Source organism: Cydia splendana, chromosome 15, assembly GCF_910591565.1.
Source record: "Cydia splendana chromosome 15, ilCydSple1.2, whole genome shotgun sequence".
Classification (NCBI taxonomy): domain Eukaryota; kingdom Metazoa; phylum Arthropoda; class Insecta; order Lepidoptera; family Tortricidae; genus Cydia; species Cydia splendana.
The window spans coordinates 18,004,153-18,018,345 of record NC_085974.1 but is presented as its reverse complement, the minus strand read 5'-3'; the positions used below and the strand labels follow the sequence as shown (position 1 = coordinate 18,018,345).

The window sequence follows — 14,193 nt, the reverse complement described above, 5'->3', positions numbered from 1 at the left end:
CGTCAAATTATGACGATTAACACAAACAGACAATTCTAAAAACCCCAAACACAATTAGGTTGCGTTGTTTTATCACAGGGTTCCATCAGCTCGATGGTACCATAATTCCAATATTATTGCATATTGCATAAACCTATCCAAATTTTCAGCTTCATATGGAAGTTGGGAAGTGGAACAAATTTAACTTGCAAGATTTGACCCGTACCAGGCGTGGCTCACTCCGCGATTTCGTCGCTTTGCTACAGGTAGCTAAAAGTACATCCGTTCCACACCAATTTTGGTGGCTAGCCATAAACCGGGCGTGGCGCTGTCGCCACCTAGCGGCTATATCTGTCCTGATCGTAACAGACGCGTTTTGTTAGAGAGTGAAGTCTTCTGTACCTAGTACCAAACTAGTACTATTATTTATTCTGTGCCCGTACGAACATAGTTAGGTACCTACATGCTTTCATAGGTACATTGCAAGATAAATAAAAACTTGTAAAAAGTATAGGTATGAGAAAAAGACAAAAACTATAGTTAGGCAAGATTAGGTAGTTTGTCACTGTTGTATGGCATTGACGGAGAGGCTCATACTTTATTTTCTTATGCTATATTATAAAGCCAAAGAGAGGAATGAGCATAGTTATTTTTTCTATTCTACTGTTACTCACAAAACTTGTTTGCCACACTGGGCACGTACCTGCCTACATTTAAAATTGCTAAGAGGTAAAATGGAGTTCAAAAACGGGCAAATAGTAACTATGACTCTTTGCCAATTAACTTGATAGTGTTAGATTGTTTAGTTACCGTCTATTTTTACTGAAATATTAATGTAAATACAAGGTTCCAGTCTATATAATAAAATATTATTAAAAGTGGGTGGTCAGGAAGTACTTAATAAAGATAGATCAGCTTGATTACATTTTTTGTCATCATTTCTATTTGTTTTAGTTGACATTCCGATTATGAACTTAAAAGTCTTAAATGTTGAAACAATTAGCGACATCTTTACATTATGCCTCAAAGCTTAGTTGTGATCTCTTAATTCTAGATGGCGCAATGAGTATCCAAATACCAGACAATACAGGTTGTTCCTAGAATACATAGGTACAGAGTAGATTAGGTATCCTATCAATTTCATTACGTATATTTTTTAAATTATTAAAATCTGTACTTACAAAATAATTTAATCTGATATATAAAGTTAAAGCTTGGAGCTGACGTTCTGGAAACCTTTCCTGTACAGAGTGACGACCACAGCGCCACCTAGACCCAGGTTGTGTTGCAGGGCTATGCGAGCGTTGGGGACCTGAAAAGAAAAGTAAGTATTAAATATTCTTTCAAACAAGAGCAAATAATAAATCCCAGAGGCGTATTTACAAATTTGGAGCCCCGGGCCATTTTGATTTGCCGCCCCCCTTCATCAGTGACGATAAAGTATTTTATTTAAGAAAAAAAAAACCCTCAACAAGTACCTTTGGGGTGTGAAACAAAAAAAAACTAAACATTTAGCATTTACTCACATAGGCATTTACATTGTTTTCCTATGTACAAATTGGTTGACAAAATCATCAATGACGCTGTCGTAATTTAAAACGTTTGTCAGCTCAGCTTCTATATTAAGAAGAGCTAAGCTATTCAGGCGCTCTTCGCTGATAGTGGAACGTAGATAATTTTTTATTCTTTTGAGTGCAGAAAGGTGACGTCACTAATGTCACTATTCTAGATACAGATTTATATGGGCCGTTTTTGTCACTCAATAACGATGCGACCTCGTTATATTTGCCTGATCTGTTTGGCCATTGAGAATCAAGGTGAGGCATTGGCAGTCGGGCTGGATATAGCTAAGGAGTTCGGTCGGGTCTGGCATCGAGTCTGCTCGAGGGACTATGTTATACAAATGGATCGCTAGCTTTTTTTCCGGTAGACGCACATGAGCCGACGTATAGTAGACGGAAGCTGCTCCGATAGTGTGGACATTAACGCTGGCGTTGCACTAGGTTCTGTGCTGTCATTGCTGCATTATCAATGATAATCATTGCTATGCAGACGACAGTAGTAGGGATGCGTATTACACAGGCCGTACCATTATCCCTCATTCTGTGGTGCTGGAAAGTCATGAAAAGTATTGTATTTGTATCTGATATCGAGAGCACTCTATCTGTACTGAGTTTCGGCATGGGAGACACAAGAACCGCCCAATGTAGTCATATGGGTCACAAATAATGTAGGTACGTAAGTGAAAACGCGAGCGTAGCGAGCGCGAAAAATTTTCGAGAAAATAGTAGGTTTTTTAGGGTTCCGTACTTCAAAAGGAAAAAAACGGAACTCATATAGGATCACTTTGTTGTCCGTCCGGCCGCCTGTCTGTCTCAATATAAAGGTTCTTGACATGACAGAGGGCGGCAAAATCGACAAATAATGCTTGTTATTTAAATTTTACAAATAAATAGGGGAGCGACAAAATTCTGGTCGACCCTATCTGAACAGCAAATAAAATATTTTTTGACCCAAATTTGCCGCCCCCTAAAATCTGCCGCCCTAGGCTTCAGCCTACTCAGCCTAGTGGTAAATCCGGCACTGCGCCGTACTAATACTTCTTGAACGAAAATGTTGCTTAATTTAGGTACTTGTTGGTAGATATTTTAAGCAATTGGTGGGGTTTGAAGCGTTCGTTTGTTTATTAATTTAAATGTAAATTAAAATATAATAAATATAATAGCTAAGTTTGATTATAAAAGGCGCCCAGAAAAAGCCGCCCCCCCGCGGCGTGCCGCCCCGGGCCATGGCCCCCTTGGCCCTAGGGTAAATACGCCCCTGATAAATCCTGATGCGCCAGCACTATTGGCACCACAACGAGTCCAAACATAAAATAATGCAGACATATTTCCACAAATACAATAGTCAAATTGTTACAGGTTAATAAGTCTAGCATAAGTCTAGCTTTGACAATGGTCAAAACAAGGAGAGAAAATTTAAAAATACAAAATCAAGAGACCACTCACACGCTGTTTCTTAGTTTTCTTCATCAATTGTTAGCATAGAAAACTTTTCATATCAAGGTAGGGTCATTGCGTCAGTTCACCGTCCAGTGCATGTTTCCGTCAACTTGGCGTAGTTGCTACAAAGAATTGCGTATCATTTGAATATACAGGTATATATTCAAATTATACGCAATTCTTGAATATACACCTAGGCATATAATCATATTATACGCAATTCTGTAGCAACTACGCCAAGTGGACGGAAACAGGCACTGGACGCCACTGGACGGTGAACTGACGCAATGACCCTACAGACATAATGATTTATGATTCGGAACTGTCCGACTAGAAATAAGTAGTAGAAAATTATTGAGGGCGCCACTTCCTGTGTAACTGTCCAATTTTTGACGTAAATGGCAACAATTTTAGTAGGGATTTTTTTTTTAGTTCCATTTTATTTAATTTCTACTATGTTATGTCGCACTTTAGGTCAGCTTCTCTTCTCAGCTGTCATAGCAACTGAGCAACTGGCACTTCGCGCCAGTGCTCTAGCTCCTAGAGGAAGTCAGTCTCCGCTCCGCTCGGATACACCATATAGAGTCCTACTTACTCCATATCTAAACTCCATACAATTTGTCATTAGCGTCGAAAAACCTCTCCACCTCGGATAACTTTGCACTTCAATCCCATACCGATACGCGCGTTCACTTTCAGTTCAGAAATTAACCGTCACACCTATAAAAGTAAGTAGATACCTCTAGATTAGTCAATGAGCTGTAGTGTACATAGATCCTTCTGATTGTGAGTCAAAGCCAATGGAGTGCATTATATAACCCTAATAGCATTTTCTTGTAGGGATTTTGTTGGGCCTTTGTTTACGTATTAGTTGGGCAACCGTTATATTTGGCCGTACGATTTGCTGGAGGGCCCTCGACAAAGGCCCTCCCGAAGATTCCCAACAGAGGGACATAAGAGTAATTTTTTCGTTGGGCCTATTTAAATAAATCATACAATTATTCAACGGTGGTGGTTTTGGTTGGGCCGTGGTTGGGCCTATACACATTTGTTTGATGGTTGGTTAATTGTTACATTTGGCCGTACGATTTGCTGGAGGGCCCTCGACAAAGGCCCTCCCGAAGATTCCCAACAGAGGGCCATTAGAGTAATTTTTTCGTTGGGCCTATTTAAATAAATCATACAATTATTCAACGGTGGTGGTTTTGGTTGGGCCGTGGTTGGGCCTATACACATTTGTTTGATGGTTGGTTAATTGTTACATTTGGCCGTATGGCTTGCTGTAGGGCCAACTGCAAAAAAATAAAAAAGGGCAATTTTTTCGTTGTGCTTCTGTTTGCAAATTCAACAATTACCCAACGGCAAGTCAGGTAGGTCGGTAGGTAGTCGTGCACCAGGTTGAAGGCCCAACACAGCTTGTCCCACAAAGGGCCAACATTGTAACTTTAACGTTGGGCCTTGTGTAGGATTCTTACAATACTACCGTAGGTAAATAGTTGTGTAATTTATAGTGTGCCTACAGTCTAATTATGTAATGGGCTTTTGTTTACGAGTCCTACAGTTACCCTACGTTAAGTGGTTGTGTAATACGACGTTGGGCCTTTGCTGATAAATATTACAATTACACTACGGTAGGCATTGGTTGTATCCACATGAAGGCCCTAGGCTAGGCAGCAGTTGTTGTTAATCTTTTCTGTATCGTTCCAATTTTAGTATATGTACTGCCGAAGCAAGTACACTTACTATACACTCTAATTTGTATATATACTAACCGCACTTCGAAACTTCGTAAGCGAGATTTATGTTTTTTGAGATTTAAATTGAGAAAATGTTGGTAAAATACAATTTTTTAAATTTATGTATACATTTTATAGTTATAGCTATTAGATTTATAAGTTACTTTAAAAAAATATTATGATTATATCCGGAATAATCGAGAAAATAACTATAACTTCGATGTTTGGAGAGAGTAACGCCATCTAGTGACGCCACAAGCAAACTCAACTGGTATTGTTGGGCATCAGTACCACAGCCAATGTTGGTAAATGCGATATTTGTGCTCACTGGGCCAACGAATGTTATCGTTGTATAGCCACCGGTACCAAAATACACAAAGGCCCATTGTTAGGCGTTAGTGCCACCGCCAATGTTGGTAAATACGATATTTGTCATCATTGGGCCATCGGATGATATCTTTGACTAGCCAACGTTACCAAAATAAACAAAGGCCCATTGTTGGGCATCCGTGCCACAGCCAATGTTGGTAACTGCGGTATTCGTCACCACTGGGCCAACGAATGTTATCGTTGTTCAGCGAAGGGTAGCAAAATACACAAAGGCCCATTGTTAGGCCTCAATGCTACAGCCAATGTTGGTAAATGCGATATTTGTCGTTATTGGGCCATCGTATGATATCGTTGATTAGCCAACGTTACCAAAATAAACAAAGGCCCATTGTTGGGCATCAATGCTACAGCCAATGTTGGTAAATGCGATATTTGTCGTCATTGGGCCATCGGATGATATCGTCGATTAACCAACGTTACCAAAATAAACAAAGGCCCATTGTTGGGTATCAGTGCCACAGCCAATATTGGTAAATGCGATATTTGTCATCATTGGGCCATCGGATGATATCCTTGACTAGCCAACGTTACCAAAATACACAAAGGCCCATTGTTGGGCATCCGTGCCACAGCCAATGTTGGTTAATGCGGTATTCATCACCATTGGGCCAACGAATGTTATCGTTGTTTAGCGAACGGTAGCAAAATACACAAAGGCCCATTGTTGGGCATCACTGCCACTGCCAATGTTGGTAAATGCGATATATGTCATCATTGGGCCAACGAATATTATCGTTGTTTAGCCAACGGTACCAAAAGACACAAAGGCCCATTGTTGGGCATCTGTGCCACAGCGAATGTTGGTAAATGCGATGGTGGGCCAATACAAAATTAATGTTGGCTACGGAACGAACCTCATCCCAACGTTTTCCCTACCGTTGGCACCGTGGGCCCCAACGAAAATGCTACTAGGGAATAGGCTTTTATCATCAGATGTTTTAAGCAGCATCCTCGTTACGACACTTGCGTTCGTGGCTGTAAAGCCCTATACGAGAGAGGATCCCTCGGCCACACACGCAGCAGGTGTATGCTCCCCCTGGTGGGCGGCGGTTGGAGGCCTGCTCGTGGCGCCTCATGCGTTTTCCTTTTAATGAGGAAAACCAGGCATCGTCGTGCTTGGATTGACCATCGTGAATAGCACGACGCCACACCCCTTTAATCAACTGTTAATAGAGGTAGAAAGTTTGATCTCTAGTCTTTGTGGCTGACGATGTAGCCATGGGTACCACTCATGCCAACGAATATAGGTAGGTACCTAATACATAACTTACAATAAAAATACCAACCTGTCTATCCCCAGCTTCTCCGCGTAGCTGCCACACCAACTCGGCACACTGCGCTAGTCCCGTGGCTCCTAAAGGACTCCCCTTTCCGATCAATCCACCGCTCGGATTCACCACAACTCTTCCTCCGTATGTATTGTCTCCATCGTCTACGAACTTCCCAGCTTTCCCAACTTCAGACAGCTGTAGCCCTTCATACGTGATCATCTCATTCGTAGCGAAGCAGTCGTGAAGCTCGACCACATTCACATCTTTAGGAGATATTCCAGTCTTTTGATATAGACGCTTAGCGGCTAGCGTAGTCATATCATAGCCCGCAACGCTCAAAAGACTATTCCCAGTGAAAACTTCTGGAGTATCTGTAGCCATTTCCATACCAATAATCTCAACGGCTTTCTTCTGAAGTCCATTCTGGATAACAGCTTTTTCAGACATTAGAAGGACCGCTCCAGCTCCATCGCTATTAAAACAGCAGGACAGTTTGGTCAAAGGACCGAAAATTTTTCTTGAATTCAGGACTTCCTCCACAGTACATGCCTTGGCGATCTGTGCTCGTGGATTCTTAGCACCATGCCTGTGGTTTTTAGCAGCTATCTTCGCTACATGCTCTTCAGTAGCTCCGTATTTCTTCATATACTCTAATCCAGCGTTTCCAAAGAATTGTGCTGCACCTGGCGCTGTTGTTAGTTCTGCTAATTCAGCTAACTTTGCCACAAGCTTGTCAGCAGGGTGCGTACGATCTTCATAAGCGCTGATGCTTAAAGGTCCTGGGGCCATTTTCTCGAAGCCAAGAGCTAGCACCACATCAGAACCAGCTTCTACAAGCTGCTTAGCCAGGAAGATAGCAGTGCTACCCGTGGCACCGTTGTTATTGACATTGAAGATGGGTATGCCTGTCATGCCGACTAGTGTTATACCCTCGCTGTCCACAGGTAGAATCTCCGATTACGTATCCACACACCGCCTGCTGTATTGTGTCATACTGGATACCTGAATCAACTAAAGCTGCATCCACAGCCTCCTTTCCCATCTCGGGGTAATCTTGCTCTGGGCTTGGTTTTGTAAACTTCGTCATTCCGACGCCAACAACGTATACTTTTTGCGGCATTCTTAAAAATGATTATCGCTTGAGAGCTACAATAACACTGGCTGTAGGAATTACTTTCGCGAACAGGTTATCTACTGCGTAATGATTAGGGATTGCCAACCGGATATATCCGAAAATTTATTTATACAGCGGACCGGTAAATTTTTTGGCATTCCGATTATTAATGGCAATTTTTGAAATAGTCTGTTCTAAGTAATTAGCGATTGACCCTAGTCATAGAATATCTGTTCGAAAAAAAGCTACAAGTCTAAGATGAAACTTATTGCTTCAATACCTATAATGTCCATCAGGTTATTAAATCAGGAGTAAGGATGAACTATAATACTTACTTACATTAACAATTTAATTAGGTTTTTATTATGTTGATGCTTCCGATTCTTATATGCAATGGGAGGTTCTTTTCTGGCGTCAAGCACACGTTTGCATACAAAATGACACTTGTTGGTGGCATGTTAAAAATTTAAACACATGGTTCAAAACTTATAGAGGACATATTTTTTGGAATATCGGAGCGATGATTTTTTTTTGCCATTGTTTAGTACAGTTAGGTACTGTGTACTTTTTGTCAATTATCTCATATTTTTGAACCCATGGTTCAAAACATATAGGGGAGGACACATTTTTTGGAAGTGATGATTTTATTCCGGAAGTAGCCCTAGTAGCATTTTCGTTGGGGCCCACGGTGCCAACGGTAGGGAAAACGTTGGGATGAGGTTCGTTCCGTAGCCAACATTAAAATTTGTATTGGCCCACCATCGCATTTACCAACATTCGCTGTGGCACAGATGCCCAACAATGGGCCTTTGTGTATTTTGGTACCGTTGGCTAAACAACGATAATATTCGTTGGCCCAATGATGGCATATATCGCATTTACCAACATTGGCAGTGGCAGTGATGCCCAACAATGGGCCTTTGTGTATTTTGGTAACGTTGGCTAATCAACGATATCATCCGATGGCCCAATGATGACAAATATCGCATTTACCAACATTGGCTGTGGCACTGATGCCCAACAACGGGCCTTTGTGTATTTTGGTAACGTTGGCTAAACAACGATAATATTAGTTGGCCCAATGATGACATATATCGCATTTACCAACATTGGCAGTGGCAGTGATGCCCAACAATGGGCCTTTGTGTATTTTGCTACCGTTCGCTAAACAACGATAACATTCGTTGGCCCAATGGTGACAAATACCGCATTTACCAACATTGGCTGTGGCACGGATGCCCAACAATGGGCCTTTGTGTATTTTGCTACCGTTCACTAAACAACGATAACATTCGTTGGCCCAATGGAGACAAATACCGCATTTACCAACATTGGCTGTGGCACGGATGCCCAACAATGGGCCTCTGTGTATTTTGGTAACGTTGGCTAATCAACGGTATCATCCGATGGCCCAATGATGACAAATATCGCATTTACCAACATTGGCTGTGGCACTGATGCCCAACAACGGGCCTTTGTGTATTTTGGTAACGTTGGCTAAACAACGATAATATTAGTTGGCCCAATGATGACATATATCGCATTTACCAACATTGGCTGTGGCACGGATGCCCAACAACGGGCCTTTGTGTATTTTGGTAACGTTGGCTAAACAACGAGAATATTAGTTGGCCCAATGATGACATATATCGCATTTACCAACATTAGCAGTGGCAGTGATGCCCAACAATGGGCCTTTGTGTATTTTGGTAACGTTGGCTAATCAACGATATCATCCGATGGTCCACTGATGACAAATATCGCATTTACCAACATTGGCTGTGGCACTGATGCCCAACAATGGGCATTTGTTTATTTTGGTAACGTTGGCTAATCAACGATATCATCCGATGGCCCAATGACGACAAATGTCGCATTTACCAACATTGGCTGTAGCATTGATGCCCAGCAATGGGCCTTTGTGTATTTTGGTAACGTTGGCTAATCAACGATATCATCCGATGGTCCACTGATGACAAATATCGCATTTACCAACATTGGCTGTGGCACTGATGCCCAACAATGGGCCTCCTTTGTTTACTTTGGTAACGTTGGCTAATCGACGATATCATCCGATGGCCCAATGACGACAAATGTCGCATTTACCAACATTGGCTGTGGAACTTTGCTTGTGGCGTCACTAGATGGCGTTACTGTCTCCAAACATCGAAGTTATAGTTATTTTCTCGATTATTCCGGATATAATCATAATATTTTTTAAAAGTAACTTATAAATCTAATAGCTATAACTATAAAATTTATACATTAATTTAAAAAATTGTATTTTACCAACATTTTCTCAATTTAAATCTCAAAAAACATAAATCTCGCTTACGAAGTTTTGAAGTGCGTTTAGTATATATACAAATTAAAGTGTATAGTAAGTGTACTTGCTTCGGCAGTACTTATACTAAAATTGGAACGATACAGAGAAGATTAACAACAACTGGTGCCTAGGACCTTCATGTGGGCATACAACCAATGCCTACCGTAGTGTAATTGTAATATTTATCAGCAAAGGCCCAACGTCGTATTACACAACCACTTACCTAACGTAGGGTAACTGTAGGACTCGTAAACAAATGCCCATTACATAATTAGACTGTAGGCCCACTATAAATTACACAACGATTTACCTATGGTAGTATTGTAAGAATCCTACACAAGACCCAACGTTAAAGTTACAATGTTGGCCCTTTGTGGGACAAGCTGTGTTGGGCCTCCAACCTGGTGCACGACTACCTACCGACCTACCTGACTTGCCGTTGGGTAATTGTTGAATTTGCAAACAGAAGTACAACGAAAAAATTGCCCTTTTATATTTTTTTGCAGTTGGCCCTACAGCAAGCCATACGGCCAAATGTAACAATTAACCAACCATCAAACAAATGTGTATAGGCCCAACCACGGCCCAACCAAAACCACAACCGTTGAATAATTGTATGATTTATTTAAATAGGCCCAACGAAAAAATTACTCTAATGGCCCTCTGTTGGGAATCTTCAGGAGGGCCTTTGTCGAGGGCCCTCCAGCAAATCGTACGGCCAAATGTAACAATTAACCAACCATCAAACAAATGTGTATAGGCCCAACCACGGCCCAACCAAAACCACCACCGTTGAATAATTGTATGATTTATTTAAATAGGCCCAACGAAAAAATTACTCTTATGGCCCTCTGTTGGGAATCTTCGGGAGGGCCTTTGTCGAGAGCCCTCCAGTAAATCGTACGGCCAAATATAACGGTTGCCCAACTAATACGTAAACAAAGGCCCAACCAAATCCCTACAAGAAAATGCTATTAGGGAGACTACCTAGGTATATCAAAATATTCTCACTCGCGATATTCAATAATCCTAAATATCCAAATCCAGATGTGTCCCTTCCCTAATATATTAGGTATCTACAACATCTTCGTTTCTTTATATTTTTGTCTGAAGGGAAATAAGTTTTTGGCAAAAATTCAATTTTTGGTACAAGCTTTTATCGCTGGCTGTACTTTTCTTTCCACAGGCAACTAATACTCAACGAGGCAATTCTAACAACCCTAAACACAATTACGTTGTGTTATTTTATCACCGAGTTCCTATGGTCACCTCCTGTCTCCATCATCTGATCAGCTCGATGGTACCATAATATTATATTGTCATCCGGCTTACATATTGTCATCAGCAAACTTTCAGCTTCATTGGAAGTCGGAAAGTGGGTCAAATTTACCTTGCAAGATTTGACCCGTACAAACATAGTTAGTTAACTATGTTTGTACGGGGTACCTATATATATTTACATAGGTACATTGCAAGTTAAATAAAAGCTTGTAAAAATACCAACCTGTCTAACCCCAGCTTCTCCCCGAAGCTGCCAGATCAGTTCCGCGCACTGCGCCAGTCCCGTCGCTCCGAGAGGATGTCCCTTCGCGATCAATCCACCGCTTGGATTCACCACAACACGACCTCCGTATGTGTTGTCCCCGTCGTCTACGAACTTCCCAGCTTTCCCCACTTCACACAGCTGCAGGCCTTCGTACGTGATCATTTCATTCGTAGCGAAGCAGTCGTGAAGCTCGACCACATTCACATCTTTAGGAGATATTCCAGTCTTTTGATATAGACGCTTAGCAGCTAAAGTGGTCATATCATAACCAACGAGGCTCAAGAAACTTTTCCCAGTGAAGGCTTCATTAGTATCTGTAGCCATTTCCATGCCAATAATTTCTACGGCCTTCTTTTGAAGTCCGTTTTGGATGACGGCTTTTTCCGACATTAGGACGGCTGCTCCAGCGCCGTCGCTGGTAGGACAACAGGATAGTTTGGTCAAAGGACCAAAAATCTTTCTAGAGTTCAGAACTTCTTCTACAGTATATTCTCTAGCGACCTGAGCGCGTGGATTCTTCGCTCCATGTCTATGGTTCTTTGCAGCTATTTTCGCAACATGCTCTTCCGTTGCTCCGTATTTCTTCATGTACTCTAGTCCAGCATTTCCGAAGAATTGCGCTGTTCTTGGTGCTTTAGTCAAGCCTGCTAGATCGGCCATCTTTGTGATGTGTTTGTCAAGAGGTGACGTGCGGTCTTCATAGGCGCTAGCACCTAAAGCTCCTGGCGCCATTTTCTCAAAACCAAGAGCTAGAATAACATCATCGCCTCCTTCTATAAGCTGTTTAGCGAGGAACAAAGCAGTTGAGCCTGTGGAGCAGTTGTTATTGACGTTGTAGATGGGAATGCCTGTCATTCCGACTTGGTATAACACTCGCTGTCCGCTTGTAGAGTCTCCTTTCGCATATCCACAAACCGCCTGCTGTATTGTATCATATTTTATACCGGCATCAGTCAAAGCCGCTTCTACGGCCTCTTTTCCCATTTCTGGATAATCACGGTCTGAACTCGGTTTTGTGAACTTCGTCATCCCAACTCCAACAATGTAAACTTTTTGCGGCATTTTTAAATGTAATTCGCGTACGAAAACGCTTGAACACTTGAACAATACTGATCGCAAGTTTCGTATAAACATAGCTGTTTACGAGTGATAATATATAACTGGTATCTACAGCAGCGTTATCGCGTAATGACTTAGTAAACAAGCCGCTCGACGGGTGGTGCGAAGTCTACTTTTATAGACTCATAAATAATTCGAGATTCGAGGCGTTATACTTATTGTTGCTTTTAACTCCGACAATGAAAAGGGCGTGGTTTGGAAATAAGGATGTTTTTGCATATAATTACCTATACTAAATATTATGTTAGTTATTTACCTTAGCCATAAGCCAACCTCCTTTCGATCATTAGGTACTTAAAATACTAAGAATTTTTGTCCGGTTTTTAATTTTCGAAATCATTATTTCAAAAACTAGCTTTTTTCATCTCTAATCTAACCTGAATAACACATTTACTACATTAAATAATACAATTTTAAACGTATTTAAAAACAGTTGTACGGCAGAAAGAAGAGAAATCTAATCTTCAAGGAATGGGTATTCCACAGCCGTCTTCAGATCCAAATCTTTCTATCCTTCTTCTCGTTCCTCTAATTCTTAGAGAGACCGCTCTGATGATTGATATTTGTATTTTGACTTTGATCCAGTTGATTATTTGTGAGTATGATTTGGACCATTTTTCACGGAGCTTAAGGGATGTTCTTTTTATGAAGGATTCATATTCCGTTCCGACAGCGCCATCACAGGAGATGGTTTCAAAGCGATGCCCTTTTTTCAAAAGTTTGAAAGTTAAAATTTATAAAAACAGCGATAGATTGAAAGATTTACAATCTTATCTTGAAAGATTTACTACCATTAAATAGTTAGAAAATTATAAAGTGTAGGTGCATAGGCAAAAGTTTCTAGATGTCATTTATTTTAAAGAGTTCTTTTCTCTTAAACATAGAAAAAATTTAAAAGTGTAAAATTTACTGTCTTGGGTGACACTTGAACTCACGGCTTCTGGATCGAAACTCCAGCGCTCTGCCATCTGAGCCACCAAGACCTCATCCATAGCCAGCAAATCTTTCCACCATATGGGTCTAGGGGACCCTAGATACATCTACAGTAAGAGCGTTGCACTTCTTAAACGCTTCTTTTATTTCGCTTTGCAATAATATAATATATTAGGTCCTCGACGAAAACCAGGCGCAGTATTGTGCCATGTTAGTAATAACAATGTCTCGAACCAATACTGATAACCTTTGCTTGTGATTTCATGCTAATGGGTTCATTGACATTATGTAGATGTAGATTGACCGCCAGTAGGTACCTATATATTCGTAGCCTTGTTAAGGCGAATTGCTTACAGACCGGAGCAATTAACTTCATGCATGTTTTTTGTAAGATGGCAATCGAATCTACTTCCCGTGCACTCATTCGTTCATTTCCTAAATTTTTTCACAATCACCTTGGGCCCATTTCTCGAGCGGTATTAGTCTAGTGTTGCCATGGTAACCCATACGATTTGACAGTTCGTGGACTAATAATATTAGTCTAATACCGGGGCTCATTTCTCGAACGATATTAGTCTAATATTATTAGTGTGTTGTCATGGCAACCCATACGATTTCACAGTTCGTGGACTAATAATATCGTTCGAGATATGGGCCCCCGTTCGAGAAATGGGCCCCTTAACTCTTCTGCCGATACCTACATAATCTATAAGGACGGCATGTTTCTAGTTTATATAGGTAGGTATTAGATTAGGTATTGTATTTATTTTGCCTTTG

General features: G+C 41.0%; 1 non-coding gene and 1 pseudogene across 1 annotated transcript; both read right to left on the bottom strand.

The window, feature by feature from the left end:
- Positions 1–426: 426 nt before the first annotated feature.
- On the bottom strand, positions 427–7,498 carry LOC134797733 (sterol carrier protein 2-like; annotated as a pseudogene).
- Positions 7,499–13,393: 5,895 nt separating this feature from the next.
- On the bottom strand, positions 13,394–13,466 carry Trnae-uuc (transfer RNA glutamic acid (anticodon UUC)). The gene has a single exon. It is a non-coding gene; the product is annotated as a tRNA-Glu (tRNA).
- Between the last annotated feature and the right edge of the window lie 727 nt (positions 13,467–14,193).